The sequence below is a fragment of the Oreochromis aureus genome, linkage group 3 (genome assembly GCF_013358895.1).
Source record: "Oreochromis aureus strain Israel breed Guangdong linkage group 3, ZZ_aureus, whole genome shotgun sequence".
Taxonomy (NCBI): domain Eukaryota; kingdom Metazoa; phylum Chordata; class Actinopteri; order Cichliformes; family Cichlidae; genus Oreochromis; species Oreochromis aureus.
In genome coordinates, this window is record NC_052944.1 from 29,891,118 (window position 1) to 29,909,158 (window position 18,041).

The following is an 18,041-nucleotide window of genomic DNA, read 5'->3' on the forward strand; positions in this document are numbered from 1 at the left end:
TATGATTTGATGCTTCTAATGGTTTATAACAAAGAGTATTTGGTGTGTGTGGTGTGTGAAGGTGCAGCCAGAGCTGTGTTCTTGTTGTGTTTTTGGAACGTAAGACAACCTAAACACTTCACATTTAAAAGTTGTAATAAAATTGTGATCTTATTTTGCCTTTTTAGCTGCTCAGTCACGCTGATATTTGTATAATAAAATTTACTGTATGTCTGTTTTTTTCGGTTTAGTTTTTGTATTACAGGCCTTTTCATAAAGAAAGTGTCTGATGTTTCTGCAGCAGCAGGAGAGAATAAAGATGTCACGTCGTGCTGTGGTCAGATCTTGTTAAGTTGCTATTTCTGTGTAAAAGGAAGGAAGCAGAGAGAAGACGTTTTAAAACCTCTTTGTTTCCTTCACAGCTCTTTGGTATCTGCTGTGCTGCTGCTTCACTCTCTCTCTTTACAGAAAGTTGTCGAAGTTTTCAGACGTGTCACTGCTGGATGTGAGGATGGGAGCCACTTTGCTCTGTGAGCTGGGCCTATTCTGTGAGTACATCACTGACTTCTATTGTTTGATTCATACTGATCCATAAACATGTTCAGTGTTGGGGAGTAACGGAATACATGTACCGCCGTTACGTATTTAAAATACAAAATATGAGTAACTGTATTCCGTTACAGTTACCGTTTTAAAAGGTGGCATTCAGAATACAGTTACTTTGTTGAAATGAATGGATTACACGGCAGTATTTTTCTGTTTCATAAAGCTATGAACTCTATATTTTTGGTGTCCACACCGGTGGAAACCCAAACAAAACGCATTAAGAGGCTCTCATGTCTGTGTCTCAATCTCGCGGCCCATGTCACCTCTACTTGCGGCCCACATAATGACGTGAAGAAATATTTTTAAAAAATTATTCACAAAAATGATTTAATATGAAGGCAATAGGCAGAGTGTTACAGGCATAGCCCTAAAGAATGTAGCCTCATGGGCAGTGTAGTCCGTGCTGCAGGGAGAATAGACTGCCATACCCGTTATGTGTCTGTGAGCGCCAGGGAGGGAGAAAAAGAGTCGAAAAGTAAGAGATGTCACCGACCAGAAACGGGAGATGGAAGCATGTAAATATATAATATATATATATATACAAAGTTGACCCAGACAACAAAGTAAAGCTAGTTTTCGGCTACGAGCCCGACACGGAACCCGACGTACTCGCCAGAGGTCTCTTTACGGTTCGGAGCCACGGACCTGTTTTATATTCGCACGGAACAGTTTTTTATATGAGATCGCTGCAAAAAGTGCAGCCTTACCTAATGTCCACCCTACTGTTACTCATTTATATTAAGATTTAAAAATCTAGGTGGTATTGCTATGGCGAGTAACCTTCAGTAAAAGTAATAAATCACACAGCAATAGTACATTCATGTAGTTGTAAAAAGCATGATAATATATTAAGTAATCCAAAGTATTCAGAATACGTTACTCTCATTGAGTAACGTAATGGAATACGTTACAAAATACATTTTGGGGCATGTATTCTGTAATCTGTAGTGGAATACATTTTAAAAGTATCCTTCCCAACACTGAACATGTTTTAGTAAGAAGAACAGAGCATCAGTCATTTGTACCATTTCAGGTCATGTGATCAGAGGACTCATATTCTGTTATTAACATGTTTTTGATGGTTCACTCTAGTCTGAGTCTGTATGTGGAGCTGCTTTAGTTTATCCAAGAAAGATTTGTTGTCATGGTTTTCTGTGTGGCAGGCAGGATGTTGGACTCATAAACAGAGGAGTAAACTCAAAACGGCAGATTTAATGCTGGAAAACTTCTCATCCAAATACAAAGCAAAACTAGAAACTCAAACACTAGAAAATAAACCAGAAACTGAATACTAGGAATTGACTTGGAACAGGGAGGAAAGAAACACACAGCATCATGAGGGTATGACATGGCAAATAACAGAGAGAAACACAGGACTTAAACACACAGGCAGGACAACGAGAGGATGGGGAACAGGTGGCAACACAGCCGGGACAAATCAGACCTAACGAGAAAAGGGAAGCGAAACTAGACACACTGCACACAAGACAGGGACTATCAAAATAAAAGAGGAAACACACAACAGGCACAGAGACATGACCTTGAACAGAGGGAACACAGAGCACAGGGACAGGAGTGACAAACTGCGACATGAGACACGACTGACTGGGGAACATGAAAATAAACATGAAGACAGAACTAAACCTGCACTAAACATGAGGGGCACAGGAACAAAACCCAAGAACTAGAAATCACAAAACAAAGAACAACTAAAGCTAGAAGTAGAGAACCATAAACAATAAGACTAGTAATGATAAACCATGATGAAACCAAGGATTAATAATAACAAAGAACACTGGGTCACCGACTCAGGACTGTGACATCTGTTTCTCCATCAGTGAGAATTTGATTTATTTTAATTTTAATTTATTTATTTTTTTATTCTTAATATAAAATGTAACCAATCATAGTAGACACTGTTAAAACCCCAGTTGTTTTTTATGAGATATTTGAGTGTCTAAGGAGTTTCTTGAAGACATTTCACCTCTCATCCGAGAGGCTTCTTCAGTTCTAAAAGCAAAAGATGGAGAGTCGCAGGAATTTAAACCCCTGTGGTGGTGTCTCTTACTGTCTGCACCTTCAATGCAGTTTTGAGATCCCTTCCCAGGAGCCTTAACCCCCCTCTCATCTTGGGTCAGGTGACCTCAATAGGCCAATGAGGCAAGGCTGGTGTTACATTATAAATTTCTATTTGTACTCTGTCCATTTATTACATCTTCCCCTGTCCCTTCTCTCTTGTTTTTTTCTCCTGCTTGTTCTGCCTTAGACCTTGTCATAAAGCAATAGCACTACATAATGTAATAATTTTAAATAACACAAATAGAAATGAAGAAATAAACAGATAAACCCTGAACAAGAGGAGCCTGTAGAGAATTTATAGAGCTGATCTTCGAAAAAAGAAAATGTGTTTGGCACAACACTGCATTCAGATCAAAAATCTGACTGCAAAAGCTGCCGAACAGGACAGGATTGAAAAACATAAATAAATGGAAACCTCTGGTGATAATGGCACACGCTGTTATTTATGCCTTGGCTCATGTGATGAGGTACATGATCAATACTGAATTAATGACCTTAAGGGACAACTCACACAGTGTTTTAGAACTGAAGAAGCTTCTTTAAAGAGCGGTTAAAAATCTTCAAGGAACTTAAAGAAGTCCAGTCACTTTCTCATCGAGCTCTTTGGACATTCAAATATGGCATGAGTAGATTACCATGACCTGTATGATTGACAACCTACACAGACATATTTGAGTGTTGCTACTTTGATAATGTCTGAAGTTTCTGTCTTTATTGTAGTGCTCTGTACGCTTCTCTGCACTGGACACGCTCAAGGTGACTGAACAGTTTTGACTTTTTTGTTGGTTTTTTTTGGTTTTTTTATTATTTATTTATCACTATATTTTTAATTCTATGAATATACACACAGGTTGTGCCTTGAATGGCACATGAAGTGTTTCAGATTGTTAACTTTGTGGTTGTGTTGGATTCTAGATGCTGTGCTAACTATTAAACCCAACTGGTCCAGTTTTTTCATTGGAGAGTTTGTTACCTTCAAATGTGACATGAATGAAGGAGAAGACACTGACTGGGAATACAAAATCAAGAAGGACGGTCGAGAATTTGTCTCCTACAGGGTAAACAGGGACTCCAAATTAGAAGTTATATCTACAAGTTAAAGTGGTGAATATCGGTGCTCTGGTAGCAGGAAGAGCTCACATGATACAAAGAACAGTAATACTGTCTCTATAACTGTATTAGGTAAGTCTTCAGTGACCGACAGCATAAATGTATGATCCCTGTTCAAATACTCAACTGAATTATAGAACAGTACATTTAATTAAATTTGTCATTGAAAAAAAATGTCAGTGAAACTTACCACTGTACCTGTTACTTTGTTCCCAGTAAAGTCAGTGCTACAATACTCACAGACTCTGAAATTTGTGATTAGTATGTGTGTGAGCTTTAACAACAGTGTCAATCATGGATGAAATTAAATTTAATTACATTTCTAAAAGAAAAGAAGAAACATGAAAAGCTTCATAAAGTTTAAAGTGATGTTTCTGTTATCTAAACCAACTAACCAACATTAGTTTACATTCAGGGCAATAGAATGGACAAACATTTAGACTACGGTTATTTAGAGATCAGCAAATATTAATATAAATATAACTGTATTGTTTTTTAATGTTCCTATGTTGTTATAATGAAAAACACATATTTATTTTTCTTCCTCTTTCATAACTGCTGATAAACCCAGGGCCACACTGACAGCAGGAACAACAATCATACCAGTAGGGGTCTGATACAGATCAGACAGAAGACACACAACCAAAGACGGGCGAATGCGGTGAGAAACAAGGGGAGACTCAAACAATGAATGCGCAAAAGGTAATGTGGGAAGAGGAAACAGGCGGAAGAACAGCTGGGACTAACTGGGGAAACGATGGGGAAAGTAAAGCTGACCACTAATGTTAGATTTGTATTGTTTATTGCCATTTATGCTTAGAAATATTTACTCATATATGCTTAGAAGTATATAATTGATTGTGTAGTGATAGGAGGTTTGATCCTTAATAGTCTGTAACAACTCTGTGTAGCATGAAGAGGGGAGTGTGTTCACTCCTCTTCAGAGTGTTCTGGCATAGATCACACACCTCCTAGGAGAGGTCGTATCTTCTCCTGCTGATATATGGTATAGCAAACACACGTATATCTGTTTGAGTGTAAGAGCCTTTTGTTTAGATGGACGGCTCTGGGGAGTCTTCCTGGGGTCACAGTTTGACCCCCACACACAGATACACACACACACACACACACACACACACAACGTATTCTTTGTTCACATGTATACCTATATAAGATGTCATATGTTAATGAACCTATGCATATTCATGTAACCACAATAAAAGAGCAGTGTTACGGGAGAGCGGACGAGAGCAACTGGGGTCAAGCGAAGGAACGGCGCCTGTCCAGTTCTCTCCCGTGCACGAGAAACATAAAGAATGTTGCCTACTCGAGTCTTGCTTGCTGTGTAATTACATTGCCTTCAACGTTCCAGCGAATAGGTTCAAGCTACAAACCTATCATTAATTGGTCCTTCGAGCCGGATCCCTGGAGTCGGCATTCACCGAGGAGAGAACCCTGACGTCAGCGAAACGTGAGAATTTGTCATCGGGCCGGTGGATTAGCTGTCTGTTTTCTCTCTTCGATAAATGACAATCGGCGGGATCCGAGGCTGATATTACACGCTAAGCAACACCGAGTAAGTTTCAAGTCTTTGCCACTGTGTGTGGCAAAGCACGCATCCTCTGTGTGAGGTTGCGTTGAAAGTCTTTGCCACTGTGTGCGGTGAAGCACGCAGCCACTGTGTGAGACTGCGTTGAGAAAATAGGCCTAATTTTTGTTGTTTGTGAGCGAGGATATTTGTTGTTGTTGTGTGAATGCTGCGGAGCAGGCGTGGTTTGTGACACGGTTGTTGTTATAATGGGTTCCCGAGCAAGTAAGACTGCCTCACAGGGAGATGACACATTCATGCAAGAATTTACTCCCGGCAGTGCGAGGTATTTATATGCTCATAACTGTAATGAGCGTAAACTAGTCGTTGGAGAATGTCAAATGTTAGAAGTTTTCAGGAAAACAGCAGCCTTGAAGAGCGTGTGGAGAAGGCCAGTCCACATCAGTAGCAGTTAAGCTATGCTCTGGTGAATGGCTTTCCCCCACCCCGTGCTGACACAAAATGTTTAGATGATTCTTTAGATTGCCCTGATCAACAACAGCCTGTGCTCCAGACCATTAATTTAACCGGTTGTTAAAAGTAACCTGCATTAAGCTTAGGGTGGCTCAAATTCAGTACAATGACATATGAGATGAAGTAAAATAGGCAAATATTTTACCTAATTACGTGCATAGAGGCACTTGACCTGTTTGAAAACTGTCATCCTAATATGAGCCATTGTTGAGATATAGAGCACACCTGTGAAAACAACTAATATGCTGAACCCTGTGTGAAACAGCTGAAAACTACATGATGGAGAAGCTGAATTTAATATGAAAATGTAAGTCTTTGCCACTGTGGGCAGAGCACGCAACCACTGTGTGAGGTTGCGTTGCGGTCTCTTCTGAGCTGATGAGCAAGCTACACATTATCAGATCGGGAGCTGGCTGAGAACTCATCAAAGAGAGAGAAACAGAACTATGATACCTCGAGTATGTAGCGTATCCGTGAGTTCAGCTTCGTCTTTCAGATGCGCAGCAGTTTTCCTGTATCTTGATTCATGTGTGTAGAGTGTTCATAGCATCAGCATCATGTTTTTGTTTATTTGTTTTGTTGGGTTGAAAAATAATTAAATAAACGTGTGATCATACTTATGGATCACCATGGCACATATCATCAGCCATATGATTTATTTATGCAGATGAAAAAAGTGAGTGTGAATGTGTCTGACGTCACAGTGTGTGTGTGCGCTGTGTAAACGTAATTGTCTCCAATTGTGAGAGCGGTGATTCTGCAGGTCACCAGCTAGTGTAAAGAGAAAAAAAGAGAGTAAAAAAAAAAGAGACAAAATTTATATTGTAGATGAAAAATAATTATAGGAAAAAGGTTCTGTGTTTATCAGCCAAGAACAACTACAATCTCATTTTCTGCTTTTAAGAAGGGAGAGTTCTGTGTGTTGGTTAAGCAGTGATGATAATAATGAAAATGTCTTAGTTTTGTCACTTTCAGATGAAAAGCAGACCTGGATCGATTTTCCACATGCAGCAGTTGGAAGAAAGTTATAGTTTAACACTATTGGAAATGTTCAGGGCAATTTTTGGCTAACTTATGTACAGCACCATGTGTTCCTCATCCTCACAAGCGAGCTCTCACTCCTCCCTGAAGACAAGGAATGCAGTTCCAAAGAGCAATAACATGGCAGATAAAGAGACAGCAGCAAAGTCCTGAGCAAAGAGACCCAGCAAGCAGCAGCAGTGTGGACAAACAGCATCGGAGAAGAAGAGCAAACCATCATCCTGATTGATTGGATGAATGACACTGTGTTTCCAACAAGCTGCAAAGTCACTGTGCTTTTGAAGAGAGCTGAGGAGACTGTTTGACACTTGCCGCCTTTGGAGTAAAATTGCAAGAAGAGACAGTGGAACACAGGACAAAGCTGAAGAAGAACTCCCGGCTGTTGGACTGTTGAAGTGGGAGAGGACAACAGAGTGAGAGCAGTAGGTGAGAACACAGAGGAATGCTGTTGTTTAATGTGGGAAATCAAATTTGGGTTAGCAAACCTGGGGAAAAGAAAACTGACTGCTTAAGTGGAAAGTTGAGAAGGAATCTGAACCACTGCAAAAAGAAACATATACAAAATCACACACACAAGCAGAACATGCATTAACCTTACTATCACAAACACAAGAGAGCTCATGAAGATTAGACACCATCCTGAGCATGTGAGTCTGTTTATCATCTTGTGTGATGCAAAGACCAGTGGACTCATAGCATATTAGTTGAAAAATGATCAATTAATAGCAGAGAAGTGTGTAGGAAAGGCAGCTTTAAGAACATGCCCTGCTGGAGATGCAGCTCCAGAAACATTGATTAAACCTGCCTAATAACACAAATATACATGCAATGAAAATCAGCTTGTTATCTCTCATCAGTATTAAAATAGTTTCAATTTAGCAGACGCTTGTTATCAAATGCTGAATTTATCCAATGCTGACAATTAACTAACTATGTTGCAGGACAACAGTTTAACTTTTGTGGGGAAAAAAAAAAAAAAAAAAAAAATTGTGGTTTGACCAACCAGTGATCAGACAATAAATTTAGTTGTTAATATAGTAAATTGGGAGATGCTTTCTGCCTGATTGATGCAGCACAAGTAATTTACTGTATGAGGGAAATTCTATTTTTGTGATAATATTTTGAACATGCATTTCTGTTGTCCTGTCAACTTAGTGGGTTAATAGCTGATATGCAAATTAGTTGATGGTTCTTAGATTAATGAAAGGTGACTGAATTCTAGTACGAGTGAATGGGAAGTGTTGGAGTTTGTTAGAGTGGAGACTCTAAAACACTGAGTTTCCTGTTGTGATGTGCGAGTGAATCCTGCACCCAGATACACAACTCTGAATACATAAGAACAAACTTCTTTTGTGAAATGCATGACAACATGTCACATGTTTTATGATGACGGGGAAAAAGGAAAATTAAATAAAATTTGTGGCCTAAATGAGTAAAAAGTACAGTCCTGGGGATTAAATTCATAGCTAATGAGACATGAGGCTTATGTTGTGTGTTGTGTGGCTGATGGTTGGTTTGGAGTTTATCTAGCTGATGATTTTTCTTTTGTTGTGAAGTTGAGCCTGCCAATTAGTATGATGGTATGATGAACCATGCAAATGGTATGATTTACCCTCCTGAGATGAGGAGCATGTGTCATGACTTAACGAGGCCTTTTTATTTTGATACTTTCACAGTGCACTGAAAGTTTTGTTTGATGATCTCTGTTTGAAGCAGATCTGCACGATTAGAACAGAAGCGCTATACGACACGTCGAGAAAATTGTTACAAGTAAGTTTCTCCACATTAAAATGGGCTCAGGAGAAAGTCACTTATCTGGGACAATTAGAAAATAAGTTCCTGTCCAAAAGGATTCAACGAGAAAATCCAGTCTAAATTCTTTTCTTTTTGAAATGACGTCATTTTGCTGTGAGTGGATGCTAAAGGCGACGATAGGTTCCACTGTCAGCAAAGAAAGAATGAATGAATGAATGAATGAGTGGAAGAGAAAAAAAAGGAAAAAACACTGACTGACTGGTAAAAGCGGACAGAAGCTGACAGACTGACTGACATCACTGTGCGAAGTTAACCCCCACCTGACAAAGGTGCAGATGAATCTATGTGTGTTTCTATTTACAGGAGCAGGAAGATGACAACAACATCGAGGTTGCGTGATGATTTAACCTTTTAAATGCCACCTTCTGTGTCTTTGCATCTACCAGGGGTGTTATTCACTACCTTGTGTTGTTCACGGAGGTAACTGTGAGAAAGTGTGTGTACAGCTGCGCAGCGCTAACTTTTCTACAGCATTACAGTTTTTCATGTGATTTGATCATGTGATTTATACCAGGATAGCTGGTTGATGTTTTCCTACTACAGGATTTCTGGGTCCATGTCTGAAGAAAACTGTGTTTACAGGTTATGAGTTGGTGATGCTGTTACACTGTGTTGTTGGGAAAATGTTAAAGGTTACTTTGACGATGTGAATAACATGCGAGACATTTCCTGTGTTGAAACTAGTGTCACTTCTTTCCACAGCTATGGATGGCTAACTTTATGGTCTTTTTACAGCACCTCTGGAACCTGTCAACTTGTGCCTGACCTCCAGGATTGTTCATGTGTGTTGCTAATGTTTGTTTGTCTAAGAGTGCATGTAGAGGATTCAGCAGAGACGGACAAGTAACATGAGAAAGCAAATAAGAGATGCAGTGTTTGTGGAATAGTTTGATATGGGGCTCATTAGCTGGCCACTACTGAGCTCCTAGTGTTAAATACATGGAGTGACTTTGCTTAAGGGAAGTCACCGATTCCATTAATGCTAACTGAGTACATGGGATCATCCATGTCTGAGGCAAATTATGGCAATAATTGTATTTTTCTGATTTGAGAAAACCTGCACATGATACTTGTCCTGTTGATGCTGAATGCTTTATTACTCTAATGATACAATTGTTTATAAGTGTGGAGTTTGATTTCACTTCCAGGTCTTGTTTTCCAGGCCATGATGGTGTGTATGATGGCTCCAGACAGAGCCAGGTTTTCAAAACACACAAACATCTTTTATTGCAGGGTTATAGGTCCGGGGTGGTGCTGCTCCAGAAGGGGGAGACGCCCTGATGTTGCCTGGGACGTGATCTAGCTAACCTTTTTCTTTCAGATAGGACTCTAGGTTTGATGAGTTGACTCATGGGAGTGTCCATGCGTCAAGAGGAGGGGTCCAGAATTACATGAAACTATGTTTTCTAAACTATGTTTTTATAATTTTTGTGTGATTTGTGTGATTAACAGTTCAGACGGATATTAAATCTATGTTCAGATGAGGTTTTTGATGGCCTATAAGTGAAGTTCATTGAACTAAAGAATGTGGTTTGATGATGATTGACATGCTTTCCAAGTAGGAGTTTTTCCTCCTAGCAAGGAAATACAGGTGCAGCAGTCAGAGTATTGCTGAAAGGAATCTCCTGAGAAATCTTCAGAGGCCCAGTGAGAAGTGAACCCATTCCAGGCATAGCGGACAGTCCAGGCAGTGGGTGAGGTCAAAGGTCAAGCTGTTTGGGGCCCATTGGGAGATCAGATTCCACAGCCACAGCAAGGACCACGAAGCTGCGTTGGAATGAGAGCTGTGCCAAGGGGGCTTTCCAGAGGCCAACAGAGGAGATTGTGGAGGACAGACGGGCACCTGAAGGATGAGGGGAGCGTGCCAAGCTCCATCGACAGCACAGGGAGAGTTCGAGGATGACATCATGATTCTGTGAAAAGCACGGGAACCAGAAGCTATGGGGGTGATGACAGCAGTTTCCTATGAACATCACCTAATGCTGTGTCACTGTACTGTGCATACGATGACACTCTGAAGACTGCTGGAATCATAACAGCAGTAAGATAACTGGACCCAGCACCCTTTCCACAGAGGGTTTTCCTGCAGAGGATGGGCAATGGTGGATATGTATCCCCCACAGGACAAGGAGGCCTGAAGTGAGGTGATGGGGGTTGGTAGAGGCCATAAAATTAGAGTGGTGACGAGGTCTGCAGCTTTCAAGATAGCTGAGACCCATGTTGACAAACAATTAAACCACCTGGTATGTTTGAATGTCTATTCTACATACATTTGGACTCTGATCCTATGGACAGTGATGGAAACAACTGGGAGAGACATTTATGACGCCCTGCAGAACTTAAACCACTCTGCAGAGAGACGTGTGATTTACATGTCTTGTGGAGGAGCACAACCAAGCTGGAGTGATCTTGAAAATGTTAATTTCTCTTTTGACCGTTAACAATTCATTTGTTCACTTGTAGGATGCAGTTTACCATTGAATGAGATTAATGAGAAATTGGATAACTGCTAATACATTTGTCAGACTGTATACGTTTAAATATGTTGAGTATGAAAATGGCTGCATTGACACTGTCAGACATGAGGTGATCATAACTGGGTACTTTTCTAGCATAATTGTCAAAAGGGGGGAAATGTTAGATTTGTATTGTTTATTGTCATTTATGCTTAGAAATATTTACTCATATATGCTTAGAAGTATATAATTGATTGTGTAGTGATAGGAGGTTTGATCCTTAATAGTCTGTAACAACTCTGTGTAGCATGAAGAGGGGAGTGCGTTCACTCCTCTTCAGAGTGTTCTGGCATAGATCACACACCTCCTAGGTGAGGTCGTATCTTCTCCTGCTGATATATGGTATAGCAAACACACGTATATCTGTTTGAGTGTAAGAGCCTTTTGTTTAGATGGACGGCTCTGGGGAGTCTTCCTGGGGTCACAGTTTGACCCCCACACACAGATACACACACACACGCACACACACACACACACAACATATTCTTTGTTCACATGTATACCTATATAAGATATCATATGTTAATGAACCTATGCATATTCATGTAACCACAATAAAAGAGCAGTGTTACGGGAGAGCGGACGAGAGCAACTGGGGTCAAGCGAAAGAACGGCGCCTGTCCAGTTCTCTCCCGTGCACGAGAAACATAAAGAATGTTGCCTACTCGTGTCTTGCTTGCTGTGTAATTACATTGCCTTCAACGTTCCAGCGAATAGGTTCAAGCTACAAACCTATCAACTAACATATATGAAAAAAACCTACCACAGAGACAAAGACTTAACAAGGTATGTGAAACACATTGTCAAAAGTGGAGTACGAGGATTTAACATCTATATGTTTATCTATATGCTATTCTCCAGATAATTAATCATGCCTAATTTTAATTGAAGTATGACCCTAATTAATAGGATGAATAAGAAAACCTAGTTTGATCACTGAAAATTGATTTAATGTCTGGATTTTGTGTGCATTGGCATCATTCACCTCCAACCTCAGCAGATTAGTCTCTGTGTGTGAGACTGGCTGCAGGAATGTGGTGAAGATAAGAGTGTGGAAGTCTGTGTATCATTATCATGTATGAATTTAAATAGAATAAATGATATTAAGTAGGGTTCTGATAGTTAATCATGCTTAATACTAATCAGAACCAATATAAAGGGTCTTTCTGGAGGTGTCTGGCTGAATCCATAACGCAGAGGAAAGATTAAACTGAAGCAGAACATAAACAAACTATAACCAAGAACTAAACTATAGCCTGATGACGTAAACACAAAAAACATAATATGGTATCATAAATGCATGAAGCAAAAATTAGGCCTAATTACTCAGGATACTGAAGAATATGAATCTTGGTCTGTAACTTAAAGCTGGGTGTGAAGACGCAGCACCATGACAGTCCCTGATCTCCTGCTATGTCACGTTTTCTGTGCAGCCTTAGTCAGCATAAGAAGTGTGATTTCACCAGAACTGCTGTAATAAGTGAAGAGAAACACAAGGAAACTATGTTAAGCTTAAGAAAGGCAAGTCTACACTGCAGGACACACAGTGTGGGAGCCAGGTTAATATAGTTCAATTTATATTTACTGTTAAACTTATTTTGTGTAATTAGTAATTTAGTAAGTAAATTCATGTTTATAGTGAAACTAAAATTATTTTATTGTATTTGTTTTGGCTTGCTAAAGTAAAACTTTGAATATGTTCACTTTAAAGGCTAGGTTTATAGTTTAAAACTCTGCATCATGGATTTATGCAAATAACTGCACACGGTGCTGAGGGGGGGGGGAGCACAGCAGAGGCAAGACGCTGCAGAGCCACGCGGTTTTCCTACCGTAGTTTGTTTGTTGTTGAGGATAACTTAGACCTGATTACTCCTGTAAGACAATTTACAAGCTTTGAATTATATTTTTATTTGTATCTTTTCATGTCCTGTGGAAGGTTTTTCCTCTTCAAATGAACACGAGTGAAGGACGGGGAAACACACAGGACCCCACAGAAACAATTTGCTTGGAAGTTCTATTTTTATAAACGAAAAGAAAAATTGCTGACAGGACTGCTACAAAGAGGAACAATGCTGCCCAGTCTATGGTTTCTGTTCAGGATGAGGAATAATGAAACTATATCCACAACCACAACGTGTTTAAGTTAGAATTATTACAAGTTTACAAGTATTATTATTACAATTAGATGAGATGTGAGATGGCGACGCGGCAACAGCACGCTGCGCCCACCCCGGACCAAACAGTGTCGTTTTTGTGTTTTTTCTATCACCTTTTCATCATGACCTCTGAGCCACATGGACACCACAACAAGAACAATCGGTGTTCGGGTTTACCAACAGCAAACACTTATAAATTACAAGCATCACACAAAAACTGACCCCGGAACTGCTGAAAGCGCTGAGCGTCTTTGGGTTGCTACCGCCTGATGCCAGTGGCCAGGGGACGGGTCGCCGAAAGCGGTGTACAAGGAAGCGGAAGCGCGGCAAGCGCGGCGGGGTCCGTGCTAGGCTAAAAGCAAATCCAAGACGACCGGCTCTTCCATCCATCTTGCTCTCAAACATCTGCTCACTGGACAATAAACTGGACTACATCCGACTCCAGCTGACCACACAGCAGGAATTTAGAGACTGCTGCGTCCTTGTTTTCACAGAAACATGGCCCAGCGACAGAGTCCCGGGCACCACCGTTCAGCTTCAGAGGATCACCGCATTTCGTGCCGACAGAAATGCAGCTCTGTGTGGTAAGACTCGAGGTGGTGGCTTGTGTGTCTACATCAGCTTGAAATGGTGCAAGAACTCTGTGCTTGTTTGCAGTGTTGGGGAGTAACGGAATACATGTACCGCCGTTACGTATTTAGAATACAAAATATGAGTAACTGTATTCCGTTACAGTTACCGTTTTAAAAGGTGGTATTCAGAATACAGTTACTTTGTTGAAATAAATGGATTACACTGCGGTACTTCCCTGTTTCATATTGTCGCGGGTCAGGACTGTTTGGGTTTGTTTGACAGCTATGTTCTGTTGTTCCAGGCGGCAGCGTTACGGTTGCCATGGTTACAGGGTGACGCTCTCTCTCTGCGTGTTTCCTGGGTGAGAGAGCGCCTTTTTGTTGTTGTTGTTGTACTAAGCTAATAGGCAGAATGCTACAGGCATGGCCCTAAAGAATGTAGCCTGATGGGCAGTGTAGTCCGTGCTGCAGCGAGAATGGACTACCGTACCCGCTATGTGTCTGTGAGCGAGGGAGGAGAAAAGGAAAAGTCAGAGTTGTCACGAGCAAAAACGGAGCTGGAAGCATGTAAATATAATAATAACCACTGCAGCCAAGAAGAGTGCCTGACGAGCCCAGTTGTAAGTAAACTATTAAGACTCAACTGTACACTGTGTTCGTGTTTTCCTCCGGAAAAAAATAAGTTCCGTTGGAGAAGCCTTTCAACGCCTCTCTCTGTCTCTCGGAAGCAAAGTGACCCAGACAACAAAGTAAAGCTATTTTTCGCTACCAGCCCGACACGGAACCCACCGTGACAGCCAGAGGTCCCTTTACTACTGTTCGGAGCATGGACCTTCAGTAACAGTAATAAATCACAGCAATAGTACATTCAGGTAGTTGTAAACAGCATGATAATATATTAAGTAATCCAAAGTATTCAGAATACTTTACTCTCGTTGAGTAACGTAACGGAATACGTTACAGAATACATTTTGGGGCATGTATTCGGTATTCTGTAGTGGAATACATTTTAAAAGTAACCTTCCCAACACTGCTTGTTTGTAATTACTGCTCATCGCTGGTAGAGTTTATGACTGTTAGATGCAGACCTTTTTATCTAGCTCGAGAATTTACTGCTGTGCTCATGACAGCAGTGTACATCCCACCCAGCGCTAATACTAGGGAGGCACTCTGTGAGCTGTACTAGGCGATCAGCGAGCATTCTGATGGACTGTTTTTTATCACCGGAGATTTCAATCACGCAAATCTTAAGTCAGAAGATCATTGGAGCCCCTCTTCCCTCCATCACAGACACTTATACCACCTGCTCCACCCGCAAGCCACCAGCATTGTGGAGGACCCCACACACCTCTCACACACACACTCTTCACCCTGCTGCCTTCTGGAAAGAGGTACTGGAGCATCCAGGCCCTCACTACAAAACTATGGAACAGTTTCTTCCCACAAGCCGTCAGACTCCTGAACACTCAGTGACTGGACTGACACACACACATCCACACCTTCATACACGTCACTACTAAGCACTTATCTGCAGTATCTCACGCACACACACACACACATACGCAGACACACCTACTGACACCAAGTTACTTTTGCACAATAATACTCAGCATTTTGCACATTTCCATTGCACTGTCTTGTGTCTGTATCGTGCTGTTCTGTCTTGTATTGTTTATTTTTGCAATTTTTTTCACATTGCACTTTAACATAGTCCTGTGTTTGTCTATTATATGTCATGTGTAACACCAGGGTCTCGGAGGAACGCTGTACATGATTGAAATGACAATAAAAGCCATGTGACTTGACTTGACTTGCCTTGAATTAAATGCAAAACACAAGTCAGAAACAAATAGAGAAGTTAAACATGCAAACATGCAAACTTGAAACAGAAGGAAACAAATGAGAGGTTAGGAAAATAAGAATTGATACAAATAAATCAGAAGCAGAATACTAGTGACAATAACCAGAAACTGAAACAGAGACCTAAGCTCTAGAGATACTTAGGAGATAAATAAATAAATAACATCATAAATAATAATCAAACGAAGAACCAGAAGGAATGTCCCATATGAAGAAACACACAGACCAGTTGGATGCGAGTTAACATCCTACATGATACGATAAGGCCAATCAACTCATTTAAGCAAAGTATACTTAGAAAAAAACTACTGATAATCACTTATAATATTTAAATCAATTACAAAACACCTATAGATACAAGAGTAAATTTTCCCAACATGGCTGAAAATACTATTTAATGTGCAGCTTTAGATGACAAACTCATTATACACATAAAACAAAAACTCTACAAACTCTAAAAGACAAAATGCAGCAGCACAATCAGGGAAACACACAGCAGCAGGCCTCTCTTCATCCCTGTTTAGCACAGGTGAAAAACACATAAATGGGTGGTATAATGGATGAAAGTCAGATTCAATTACTATTTTTCCCTTTAAAAGTAATCAAAAGCACTTTGGGGACATTTAGCTCTAAGAACTAACACTTAGTAAAGCAACACCAAACTTAAACTTATAAGTTAGTACAGGGAGAGGAGCTACAGAGAATCTGCCTTACCAGTGTGGAGATCATGCAACTCTGGCTGGGAACCCCCACACATGCAACATGTTTGCTAGTGGTGTCCCACTGATTAATGTGGAACCTTATTATTATATATATGTATGTATTAGGGTATATAACATTATGATTTATGATTTGCTTCAAAATGTTCTCTAACTGCACCTCTTTAAACGTTTGTTGAATACTTCTGCTTTAGAGGAAGCTCATTTCTGCCTTCTCATTCTCTCTGTCACTACCCAGAGCTTGTGACCACACAAGGGTAGGAAGATAAATCAACTTGCCAACAGACAGCTTCACTTTCACACTCAGCTCTCACTTCACCACAACACACTGGTCCTGCATCCATATAACTGCAGATGTCACCCAGTATCACCCAATCCACCTGCCAATCTCCCACTCCACTCTTGCCACAAGATTCTTCAAATCCTGTGCTGTGGGCCAGAACTCATCCCTAAATCATGGTTACTACTTCAACAATTTTCCACTGTCAATCATGGCTCAGAGTTGGAGGTGCTGATTCTCATTCCCTCCTCTTCACACTCAGCAGCAAATCGCCTCAATATGAGCTGGAGTCCACCATCTTATGAAGTTAGGGGTGCAGTAAGCACAACTGTATTTCACCAATAACTGTACATTATCAGATTGCCATGGTAACTCTGCCTTGCTGAACTGCTTGCTTCCTCTTATTGCTTCCTTTATTTGAATTACAGCGTTAATTCTGTAAAACACATTCAAGTCTATAAACAGCTGTTGTGTTTGCAGCTGTGCTCTGCTATCTAAACATGTATCCATGGAAATGAGTAACTAAGTGTGTACGTGTGCTTTTTAGTTACCAAGTGTAGCTAAAAGGCACTGTCGTTATTTATTAATACAGCAGTGACAACTACTTGTAAGAAAACAGAGACGAGCTGAGAAAGGGGGCAGGACTTCATCTCGTCTCACGGTCACTTCTGGTTAAGGACACATTTCTATTTTAACATGTGCACGCTTACTTTCTGTGAGTGAATTTATGACCAAACTTGGAAAGATACGTTAAAGGAATCTACATTAGTTTAATGAAATAAAAATAAAGGTATTTTTAGTTCTTGATTTAACTGCTGTGTGAGAAAGTGTGTGGATTACCAACACCTGCTGTGAACATTTGCTGTCAGTGAGTATGACATCTCTGTTTATCAGCTGGTATGGGGGCTCACCTCCAATGTATTTAATGTATATTTGAAGCAATGTAATGATTTTGTGCATCAATATTTAGTGTATCGTGATCTCCTTGTAAAGGAGCAGCAGCAAACTCAATGACTACATCTGTGACAGGAAGCGAATGGTAAAAGTTTATTCTCTTGGTGGTGTTTAATCAGTCATCTTCATTTATGCATCTACTGCAGTTTAAACCCATCTGAATGATGTATGCATGTAGTGTTTATGAGGGTAATTATTATTGGTGATAAAGCTCCTAATAACCAAAACAAGCATACGAGCAGAAGACAAAGGCAACAAAATGTCCGTCGCTGTTTCTGTCAGACTTCAGTCA

General features: G+C 40.4%; 1 protein-coding gene and 1 long non-coding RNA gene across 2 annotated transcripts in view; both read left to right on the top strand.

The window, feature by feature from the left end:
• Positions 1–18,041, top strand: part of LOC120433554 (platelet endothelial cell adhesion molecule-like) — a 94,495-nt gene that overhangs the window by 32,551 nt on the left and 43,903 nt on the right. The window lies entirely within an intron of this gene.
• LOC120439158 lies at positions 404–3,685 on the top strand. The gene is made up of 3 exons (XR_005612424.1): positions 404–527; positions 3,385–3,420; positions 3,580–3,685. It is a non-coding gene; the product is annotated as an uncharacterized LOC120439158 (long non-coding RNA).